The sequence below is a fragment of the Rhinichthys klamathensis genome, unplaced genomic scaffold, assembly GCF_029890125.1.
Source record: "Rhinichthys klamathensis goyatoka isolate OS25496 unplaced genomic scaffold, OSU_Roscu_1.1 h1tg000301l_1, whole genome shotgun sequence".
Taxonomy (NCBI): domain Eukaryota; kingdom Metazoa; phylum Chordata; class Actinopteri; order Cypriniformes; family Leuciscidae; genus Rhinichthys; species Rhinichthys klamathensis.
This window is the reverse complement of record NW_026606820.1, coordinates 2,926,884-2,939,094: the sequence shown is the minus strand read 5'-3', so window position 1 is coordinate 2,939,094 and position 12,211 is coordinate 2,926,884. Positions and strand designations below refer to the sequence as shown.

The 12,211-nt window shown below is 39.9% G+C and overlaps 1 protein-coding gene across 1 annotated transcript in view; it reads left to right on the top strand.

Annotated features, from left to right (window-relative positions):
• diaph2 (diaphanous-related formin 2) overlaps positions 1–12,211 on the top strand; it is a 559,427-nt gene that overhangs the window by 120,025 nt on the left and 427,191 nt on the right. The window lies entirely within an intron of this gene.

Below are 12,211 nucleotides of genomic sequence, written 5' to 3'. Positions count from 1 at the left end.
ATGGCCAGCGCAGTATGGGTATTGAAGTTTTCCTACTTATTTGGCAAAAGGGAAGACAGCAGCCTTTTTTTTTTATTTCTCTTGTAAGGTAGCACCGGTTTAAAAAATGTTCGCCTTTCTACTGTATATATACATAATCGGATTCTGAATCATTGAATGCCTTTCAGCTTTACAACAGTCAATCAGATATTATAAAAAATAAAATAAAAACAGATTTCTCTATGACTTCTTTTATAAAACAGCATTTATTTTGTTGTCATTTCTTTTCTAAATATAGCTCACTCTAAAATTAATGTTTAATAAAAAAACGTTGAATATTAGCAGGCTGCCAGTTTATAAAGTTTTTTTCAACACACACACACACACACACACACACACACGCACACGCACACGCACACACACACACACGCGCGCACACACACACACACACACACACGGTTAAGTCAGTATGTGCATTATTTCTCCTGGATTGTTGTGATAGTAATTTAATGGAAAACAATGTGAGTGGCGCTCTGTGACGTGGCAGGATTCTGAACAGCCTCCGGACTCATAGTTCGGCGTGATCGGATTTGAAAGGCTTGGCGTGGCTCGCACTTCTCTCAGTGTGCAGGCGTATTGGCTCTTCACATCTTGCAAAGTGACCTCAGGCATCACTGCACACTTTCAAATCTATAGTTTCACTTTATTTGGCCAGTCTGGACTTAATGCTGTCTTAATGTTAACCCATTAGACCTCAGGTACCGCTCAAAATGCTGCAATAACCAATCAAAAAAAAAACTTTATATATATTTTTTAAAGTCATATTTTTTCATGATCAGAAATGTACCAAATGTTTGTTGTTATGTTAGTGTCTTCTTATAGAGGATGTGTGAGCATAGCCTGTCTTTCAGGTCTTATGTGGACATAAGTGAGGGACTGTGCCTTTCCTTTGAGTGTATAGAATGAGATGGCCAATGCAGAGCACTAAGGTTTGGTGAGAGCGGATGGGGTTGGTGCTGTTGCAGTCAGTCGAGGCTCCAGGCAGCATTAACTAGCCGAAGGCAGTGAAGCTGAACCTCAGGGCTCGGCCTGACACTGGCCCCTCCACCGGTCACTCCACACAGCGGGGTGGACAGCAGTCATCACCCATCCACCTCAGTCTGACGGGCCGCCTAAACTCTGGGCTCTTATGGTTGTTAACAGCCTCTACAACTTTTCTGTCTTATTGACAGTCGTGTTTGTGTCGGCCTGCGGGGCATTGAAAGATTTATCATACTTTTGCCCAGATTTCCCGCTTTGGGAATGTTGAAAGACCCTGAAATAGCACAGTCCCTAGTGAACATACTCCTTTAATAAGAAAAAAGTCAGTGGAGCGCAGAGAGAAGACTAAAGCTGCAAAGCAGATAGGACATTTGTTAGAAGCAGAAACAAAAGTGGTTGTAAGCAGACAGCGAGCTGGAATCTTTCGTAGAAAGGGCCGTGACTAAAAAGCTGTGACTACAGCGTGCTTGTCCGCAGCAGTCGCGTTTGTTGTGAGAAAGTGTGATGGTGGGGAGTGTGGTATATGTTAACATGCTTGTCTCCTGACATCCCCTTCCGTATGATCTGCCGTTTGTGTACGTGGATGTCATGAGGGGGCAGGCAGGCGTGATGGAGCGGCGTCAAAACAGAATCAACAACTTCTGCCGACAAGAAAGAAATGATTTCCCCCCTGTATATGCCTCACATCCAAAAACAAATAAATTTGATCCCTTGTGCTTTATAGGGAATGTTTGATATGCACAATATGTAATAGAGCAAGTGACAAAGGAAAAGAAAAGAAAAAACACTGATTTGGGGACTGTTTTCTCCTGTTGTTGTTTATAGAGATTTTCTCTTTTGAAATGTGAGAATAAACTGTCAGTGTGGCATATGATGATGTGAGGTTTTTTGTTTGGCTAGGATCCTCCTTTTCACCATGGTAATGTGATCTGCTAAGTGTGTTAATGTGGCCTCCTCAAACCGACTATTGTTCAACACAAGAAATGTTCTCTCTCTCTCTCTCTCTCTCTCTCTCTCTCTGATACAATATCATAATGTAGGATGATAATGTAAATAAAAAGCTTGCGTACTGAGAGATCGATCAGCTTGAAATTATGTCCTAGCAGGCAGATGTACCCAAGAGAGGCAAACAAAGAGAGAGGACGGTGGTTTAGCTTAGCTGTAGATTTATTCACATTCAGAGGGCCATTACAGTTGACCTTGCATTGCCAAGGAAAGCTTGTGTAAACCAAGACCTAATAAATCAACTTTAACAAGCTCACTCCCGGCCGCCAGAGCAGACATGCAATGCCGAGCCAGCCCTGTGCATTTATACCATTCTTTCCACTGAGGTTACCTGTAGATTCGGTTTCCCTGATTGCGTTCCACGAGACAGCAACACCATTTAATTACTCTCTGCAGAAAGCATCTCCTCACTGTCCCTTCTCCTACACAAACATATGTTTACCTAGATATCATCTAATGAGGACATACCATAGACTTATTGTTATTATATCAAAATTATTGTTAAATAATAAATATTATTAACAATATACATTAAGTAAAGCTAACTACAATTTCAAATACATGTATTTTTCTATAGATAGATTTTTAAATTGTATTACAATTTAAATGAACTGTTTACAATTTTAATATATTGAAAATAATTTTATTGTTATTTTTTTTGCCCCAAATTTTCAATAGCTGTTACTCTAGTTTTAAGTGTCACATGATTCTTTAGATATTATTCTAATATTGCTGCTTTGGTGTTCAAGAAACTTTTCTTTTTATTATTAATGCTTCAATGTTATAAACAGTTTTGCTGCTGAATATTTTTGTGGAAACAGTGATCTTTTTTTCAGGATTCTTTGAGAAAGTTTGAAAGAACAGCATTTATTGGAAATAGAAATATTTTGTTACATCATAAATGGATTTTACTGTCATTTTTTATCCTCGCTGATAGATGGGATGAAGCTACGGGCTTCACAGACTGAAATGACTCGTCTATTTAAAAAAAAAATATGGCAGAATTCAGATGTTCATGTTATGTTTGAAGAAAACTTTAGTATTTGCGATGGTTTTAACCATAAGCCCAATTTTTCATTTTGCTTCTGTGCATAGTCCATCTGCAATTTAGATTAAATTGCATCTTTAAAGTCTTTAATTGTTCCTTGAGAATAGTAATGAAGTTAATACCTGTTACAAAAAGAGATATTGCCATTTACAGATCAAAATGCTTTGTTGTCTTTATGGAAAAGTAGTATTTTGCATTCATTTATTTGTTTTTAAATACTGTTTTATTTAGCTCAATATGATTCTTTTTTGAATGATAAATTACCGCTTTAAATTGCACCATGGAGTTTTTTTTAACTCATGGAGAAAAAGGAAGAAAGTGAGATACAGCGATATAGAGTAGGGAGAGAGAGAGAGTGTTTTTCTTTCCTTGTTGTGCACGTCAGTGATTTGAGTGGCTGAATAATGTGGAGCAGTAATTGTGGGAGAGGGTGAGGTTGTTTTGGAGGCAGGTATGCTGGCCCGACACTGACAGCCAGTCACTCATACATGGAGGCTGCTGTTGACAGGTGGTCTGTAGAGGATTGGGAGATCTCACAAACACACACACACACACACACCTCCCATACGCTTCAGCCCATCACCCAACCCACTGTAACCCATTCATTATCGCACCCTGGTGCCGTGACCAGTTTTGAGGACAGGGGTTCGGCATATGAATATGTGTGTGTCATAGGAAATCAGCACACAATGCACAAGGTGAAGTTATCCAGATGTCACATAGCAGGGTTTTGAAGCGGAGCACAGCCGAGGACGCCGAACATCAGTGTGTATGGTGTGCTGGTGACGGAGAGTGGAGTTGACGCGCTGTCACCGAGTGATGAAAAGCACTGTAAGGTGATGTGGCGGCACTTCTCCCAGTGTCCATGCAGGGGCGGAGGGGAGGGGAGAGGAGAGGATTGGTGGGATGGAGGTAGGTGAGCTTTGTACACTAGACAATTGCTGCTTAGAGGCCTATGTCCCACATGCCCAGCTTGTGTTACACCATCACTCCATCGGCAAAGACCTGAGCCTGGCGGCATACTGTTGGCTCCCTAGAGAGAGTGAGAAAGAAGGGTGGGGAAACGTGAAAGGAAAAGCAAATATGGAGGCTAGAAGCACAATGGATCCACAGAGAGAGAGAGGGATCCTGGAGAGAATATATATGAGAGAGAGAGAGAGAGAGAGAGAGAGAGAGAGAGAGAGAGAGAGAGTCGGTTTGAGGAGGCCACATTAACACACTTAGAGAGAGCCGAAAAGAGCTTTTTTTTTCACCTTCCTGCTCATAGTTGTGCATCAAGAGCAGGCAGAAAGGAGTCAAAAGGGTTTAAGTTCAGCTTCTTTACCCTATCTGCAACGTCTACGGTTGAGACCTGTCAGCTGTCTCCAGAAAAGCTTTCCTAATGTACTGCTATCCCTACGGACACACTAAGAATCAGTGCTGGTCACTTGCTCCACTCTTTCCATTTGTCCCTCCATCCATTTCTTTGTTAAATTATTGAACAAAGACTTTCAGGCAAGAACACTGCCTGGTGCACAGTTTGTTGTAGTGTGTTTTCAAGCAAACTGCGCACCATCACAATTCAGGCGATTGCATTTGAGATATTTTATGATGGTGCAGTTAAATAAACCTAAAAAAGACAGTTTCATTGATTTGTTTTTCTTCCATGTCCAAAACCCATAATTCACAAGCTTTTATGCTGAGCTTGATCTAAGCACAGTACACATTCATGCCTGCTCAAAGAGAAGAGGGGTCAACACGAGGCCAGTAGTACTATGGAACAATGACGGAATGGCTCCTGGGTAGGTCAGCTGATTTGCGCACTGCCAGTTTAGGGGATTGAACCAATGACCTTCTCGGTAGTTCTCACTCCGCTGCCTTCTTGGCTACTGCCGCTAAACATGAAGTAAATCAAGCACAGGAGATGCAGTGAACCGTGTTATAGGAGGCATGGAAATAAGTACAGCGCTTGGTAATGGGCTTTCTGAAATGTGTGTACTCTCTTAACAGCAAAGTGTTGTTGACTCTGTGCTTAAGACATCTAGAGAGGAATACGACTTAAGTGTGTCAATTTGTGTGTGCACATGCTGCCTGTAGGATGTCTGGCAAATACAAATATTTGAACAAAACAAAAAACAATTTATTAAAAATAATAGTAGGCTACATTTCAAATCAACCAAATTACAAGAAAAATAAAATTGAAAACACAAATATTAATTTAGATGATCACATGATTGAGAAATCATTCTAAAATGCTGATTTGCTAAAGAAACATGTCTTATTATTAATGTTGAAAGTGTTTTTTCTGCTTAACATTTTTTTATGGAAACTGTGAAACATTTTTTTCAGGATCATTTGATGAATATAAAGTTCTAAAGAACATCATTTATTGCACTAATAAATCTTCAATTTAACATTAATCTTGCACAAAAACATATAACACTTAATTTGAGCATTTACTCTCTCTTTCGGGTGTCATGGGAAAGCATGCTGGGGAATAGAAATCCTAGCCTAGTTTCAGTTAAATAATAATAATAAAAAGTTCAGTTCTTTAAAACTGTCTCCGTGTGTCTATAGCAAAATATCGAAATACTTACTGTATTCCCTCTTTACTTATCAAAATAGATTTTTGTTTAGATGTTGCACAAGTACTGTCGAGTGGATCCGCAATGTGCCAAGTCATGGATTTTTACCTGACCATCTGTTTCTGTAGTCTGAAGTGTGATTCTCTTTGGTTGCAATCATGCAGATTTTGATATTAACCTAGTTGAGGAGTCGTTATTAATAGTTTTCTTATTGAAGTCCTTTCTCCCCCAGATGTTTGCATTATGCAGAATTGACCGTTCGCAAAGACCCGCCCCCCTTAGTTACTGTCGCTATGTCCGACAAGATACGCTGCTCGCACACACACACACACACACACACACACACACACACACACACACACACACACACACACACACACACACACACACACACACACACACACACACACACACACACACACACACACACACACACACACACACACACACCATGTTCTCACGCAGTGAAAAATACATCGCGGACTGACAATACGCTGACAGACAGGACAGACCAGGTTACTTTTCGGTTACTTTTGATATTAAACATATTAAACAAAGTCTCACCTTTCAAATTTGGTCTTTTTTTTAAAGAAATTTAAACAATAAATACCGTTTTGTGGCTCTTTAATGTGTCGTGACAGATCGCTGTAGAGCATCAGTTAAAGCTGCTTGTGATCCGATCATCTCTTCCTTCTAGTTCATTTATAGCATCAAATAAACATGAATGAACATAAGAAGGAATGTTGTTTTAATCGCAGAAAGGCATCAGTACATTCCGTTTTTCAAGTTCAAATCCTCCCATGTTAATCTACTAACTCTCCTGACTGCTTTGTCGGACAAAATGGTGGATGGTGAAGTATGATTGGTCAGATCACCTGTCAATCAAGCTCCCTGCGAAGGGTCAATTATTGCTTATGGTTATAAAGAGAATCTTCAGAACATGTCAGTCCTTTTGAAATTTAAAATAAGCAAAGCCATATTGTCTTTTAAGGGGGCACTTGGCAAGTATTTCAACTTAATAAAACCATTTAGAAATCATTTGAATGGTTTAATAACCTGTTCTGGAGAGAATGGTGTCTTCCCCGCTCCCCCCAGCGTTCCCAGGCGGAAAACCAACCTTGCAACATTGGGACTAACTTCCCGGTAAGTTGGAAATAGGAAGTCTCGTGAGAAGCGAGAAACACGAACTGGTTTATGGCAATTCGACATAATTCTATGATACTGTGTATGATGTATTACCCACCTCGGTAGACATAGCTCCACACGATAAAGTTGGCCGGCTCTGATAATAACAAATGCACATGAGCAGCGGTAGAAAGGGGGAGGAGGGTGCCGCAACTGAGTTTTTTTATGACAGTGTTGTGAAATATACGCCGCACAGCTGTAAGGGGAGCTCGATGAGAAAACATGAGACAACAAAAGTGAAAATCAGCGAAGAAATTACTAGAGTTGCCAAGTTCCCCTTTAACACTAGCTTTCTGATGAACTGGCTGCTTTTTCTGAGACTAATTATGAGCACAATAATAATCTGGCTCAACCAGATTTCTGTGTAGAGCACTGTTTTGCATCAGCACATGTGTGTGTCTCTTAATGAGGGCCGGCATTTGGAGATTGGCTGACTTTACCTCTCAAATAACTGGCTACTACCAGCATCCTTCCGTTGTCTCGTCCACTGGTAATGAATACATCTCACTGTCAAAGAAATTGTATTAATGTACCCAGATGACTATTGGAAAACATTGCAGAAACGGGCATAAAATAATACCACAAGTCATAATAAGAGAAATGCAGCAGTTCGTGCTGAATTATATATTGCATTTATGTGATTGGATAAGGTGAGGCCACTGGAACTCAGAATTAATAATTTAGTGGTTGCATTACTTTGGAGATGATTGCGCGGGCAGGATAACATTTGTTTATTGGGCGTAAGGGAGGCAAACAGTGGCACCGGAGGGTATAATGTCTCGAATGAGACACCATGGCATATTGTAAACTGGAAAGAAAGGCAAGGTGCAAATTACAATGTGTAAATGTTTTTTTTTTTTTTTATTCCCACAGGTCATAAAAGGAATGGTTTACCCCAAAATGAAAACTGTCATCATTTGTGACCACTAACCAGCTCATTTCAAAATCATTTCGACCTAGAAAGCCATTAAGAATTATAAAAAAATAGTAATGTACCAGCTTTCTAATGAAAGAATGTTTCTACTCTAAACCATTTGTTGTAATTATTGTGATGTAAGATAGATTTTTCTTTTAAATAATAAAAACATTAAAAATGGTTATGATTTTTAAAAAAAGAATATAGATTTATATATATATATATATATAAAAAACCTTTGAAAAATTCTGCTCAATATCTCCTTTTGTGCTTTACACAACATAGAAAGACATACCCTCATGTTGTTCTAAACTTACATGATGACAGAATTTTAATTTTTGTGTGCCCTTTTCCTCTCTCCAGTCGCATATAAGTAATTAGTAGTCCATGGATTTTGTAGAATTAGCTCATAGAATTCGAGGACTCTGAATGCTGAGTGACACTCTGGGTCCCCATGGCAACAGCACATGGACTCCCCACATCGATATGGCCCCGTTCACCCCTTCCTCATTTAGATATTTAGCGCTCGTAGGGGGCTGATGATTTAGCCCATAAATCCGCAACCTCCTATACTATGAGTACACAAGCATGCACATCACTGAGGCTTTTCTCTGGGCAGACAAACATGCCAGCTTGTTGCTGCCTTCATTACTGCACCGTATGTGTGTGTAGTTGTGCATGTGAGTGTGTTTGTGTTTCTTGGTGCTCTTGAGTGTGAGTGGAATGGACATGGGTGGACGGAACAGTGTATGTGTGCTGTCCAGTCAGGTCCCAGGGGCCGCTCTTCATGCATGGGAAAGCGTGCTGGAGTGTGTGTCTGTGTTTGTGCGTGCTGAAAGTCCACATCTGTTAGCGCGGCACACATTGCTTTCCCTCAGACAGCGCCACTGAGAGACTCTGGCACTGAGTCGTGATGGAACAAGCTCATTATACCGAACCCTCCCTCCTCCTCTCGGTAACACACGAGAAGTGGGCTGTGTGTGTGTGTGTGTACGTCTCAGAGGCTGGCCTGTCGTGTGTGTGTGTGTGTGTGTGTGCATGTCGTAGACAGATTACTTCTCCACCAAACCCTAATACAGAATGGCACGCAGTTAAGTTGGGCGTGCAATCGTGCATTTGAAAGGTGTGTTTTTCTCTCTGTCATGTCCTCTGAATGCATGCCTCTCCATCGCCGAGCTAAGAAGCAGAGGCAGGGAGGTGAGGGGAACTTTTTATCCAGTTCAATAGTAAGAGAATTAAGCATGAAATGACAGAGTTGGATAACAGCGAGAGAGCCGGCTCTGCCTCTGCTGGAGTGAGTTTTTGGCCTTAGAAAGTGAGACCAAAGGCAGTTTTGAGATGAGTGCCTATTACTTGCACAGCTAGCTTGGACTCGTAGAGGAAGATTCAGCTCTAGGGCTAAGGACTGGGCGGTAAAGCAAAGGTGATCTCTGTCATTATAGGGCAGGATGACCATTGATTTTTTTTCCTTAGGAAATCGAAAAGACTAATGCTATTCATTGAAATTATCTTTTTTTCATCTTTCCATCTTTGCTGTACGCCTCCATTGATTCGCCCGTTCTAGTACTTGAACAGTGTCTGTTCGGGTGCAAATTAAATTTTAGTGTTTTTCCTAGAACTTCAGACTCTATCTTGTCCGCACAGACTCTATGCTGTACCTTCTTCGTAATCATGTTCGTCATTGATTATGTTGCCGCCAAGTTATTAGACACGACTGTATCGATTTTTTTTTTCTTTACAAATCCTTGTAGTTATTGTAAGTCATGCTAACTTCCACATCACAAGTACATCTTTAGCATATTTATAAAGAGAGTGGGCATTACAAAGCTGTAGCCCACAAAGACGTTGCCTATGAAGGTTATTTGTGTCTTGTCTGTTTCTTGTCTGTTTCACTAGCTTTAAAAAACTAAATAATGAGGCTATGCTCCACAGATGATAATAAGAAAGCCCAAAAAATAAGACAAAAAAAGAGAGATTGGGAGAGAGTGGGGTGGGAAGAGAGATGTTATTGCTCCAAAAGAAGAGAATAATCTACCAAACAGGTTTAAAGGAGCTAATGAGAACATCTCATGCAAAACTAAAGAGATGTTTGCTACTCAATGAAGTCTTTTCACTGCCATATTTCCACCGCACATTCTCCTAATAACACACACGCTCAGGCAAAACATTTTGTGAGGCTGTAACCTAGAAATACAAATACGAGAATTTGCAAAAGTATCTCTATTAAGACATTCCAGGTCACAGTCAGCTGCTTTTATTATGTAGATGCTCAAAACATTCTCAAATTAGCTTGTGGTGCTTCATTTGAACCTCTGGAATAAACACTCAGTGTGTTTATTTGAGACTATTGGAGTTAAATTTAAAATGTATATGTGTGCTTTATATATTAATACATAAAAATAAACAGCATTTGATAAACTTCAGTTAAAAATATATTAATAAATTATATCTTATATCTAGTATATAAATAATATTTATGTATGTAATATTTTCTATATATACTCTACCGTTTAAGGTTTTTTTGTAATGTTGTTAAGTCACTTTTGCTCACCAAGGCTGCATTTATTTGATCAAACATATAATATAAAATAACAGTTTTCTGTAAAATGTAATTTATTTCTGTGATGGCAAAGCTAAAGCAACCACTTGTCCAGTCTTCAGTGTCACATGATCCTTCAGAAATCTCATATTTGAAACATCTGCTTATTTGATTTTGTAACATTTATAAACATTTTTACTTTTACTTATTTATAAACATTTCTGATCAATTTAATGTGTCCTTGCCGAATAAAGGTCTACATTTCTTTTAACAACAACAACAACAAAAAATATCTTTCTGACCCTAAACTTTTGAACTGTAGTGAATATGTAAATAAATGTATAATTTATAATTGAATATATTAATTTATACACTAGCTATTCTCAACAATTTTCTGAAACTGAAAACACTTCCTACGTGTAACAAATATTACTCTTTGAACTAATCGGGATGTACTAATACAGGTCCTTCTCAAAAAATTAGCATATTGTGATAGTTCATTATTTTCCATAATGTAATGATAAAAATTAAACTTTCATATATTTCAGATTCATTGCACACCAACTGAAATATTTCAAGTCTTTTATTGTTTTAATACGGATGATTTTGGTATACAGCTCATGAAAACCCAAAATTCCTGTCTCAAAAAATTAGCATATCATGAAAAGGGTCTCTAAACCAGCTATTAACCTAATCATCTGAATCAGCTAATTAACTCTAAACACCTGCAAAAGATTCCTGAGGCTTTTAAAAACTCCCAGCCTGTTTCATTACTCAAAACCGCAATCATGAGTAAGACTGCCGACCTGACTGCTGTCCAGAAGGCCAACATTGACACCCTCAAGTAAGAGGGTAAGACAGAAAGAAATTTCTGAACAAATAGGCTGTTCCCAGAGTGCTGTATCAAGGCACCTCAGTGGGAAGTCTGTGGGAAGGAAAAAGTGTGGCAAAAAACGCTGCACAACGAGAAGAGGTGACCGGACCCTGAGGAAGATTGTGGAGAAGGACCGATTCCAGACCTTGGGGGACCTGCGGAAGCAGTGGACTGAGTCTGGAGTAGAAACATCCAGAGCCACCGTGCACAGGCGTGTGCAGGAAATGGGCTACAGGTGCCGCATTCCCCAGGTCAAGCCACTTTTGAACCAGAAACAGCAGCAGAAGCGCCTGACCTGGGCTACAGAGAAGCAGCACTGGACTGTTGCTCAGTTTTGCATGTCATTCGGAAATCAAGGTGCCAGAGTTTGGAGGAAGACTGGGGAGAAGGAAATGCCAAAATGCCTGAAGTCCAGTGTCAAGTACCCACAGTCAGTGATGGTCTGGGGTGCCATGTCAGCTGCTGGTGTTGGTGCACTGTGTTTTTATCAAGGGCAGGGTCAATGCAGCTAGCTATCAGGAGATTTTGGAGCACTTCATGCTTCCATCTGCTGAAAAGCTTTATGGAGATGAAGATTTCATTTTTCAGCACGACCTGGCACCTGCTCACAGTGCCAAAACCACTGGTAAATGGTTTATTGACCACGGTATTACTGTGCCCAATTGGCCTGCCAAGTCTCCTGACCTGAACCCCATAGAGAATCTGTGGGATATTGTGAAGAGAAAGTTGAGAGACGCAAGACCCAACACTCTGGATGAGCTTAAGGCCGCTAACGAAGCATCCTGGGCCTCCATAACACCTCAGCAGTGCCACAGGCTGATTGCCTCCATGCCACGCCGCATTGAAGCAGTCATTTCTGCAAAAGGATTCCCGACCAAGTATTGACTATTGAGTGCATAACTGAACATAATTATTTGAAGGTTGACTTTTTTTTGTATTAAAAACACTTATTTTATTGGTCGGATGAAATATGCTAATTTTTTGAGACAGGAATTTTGGGTTTTCATGAGCTGTATGCCAAAATCATCAGTATTAAAACAATAAAAGACCTGAAATATTT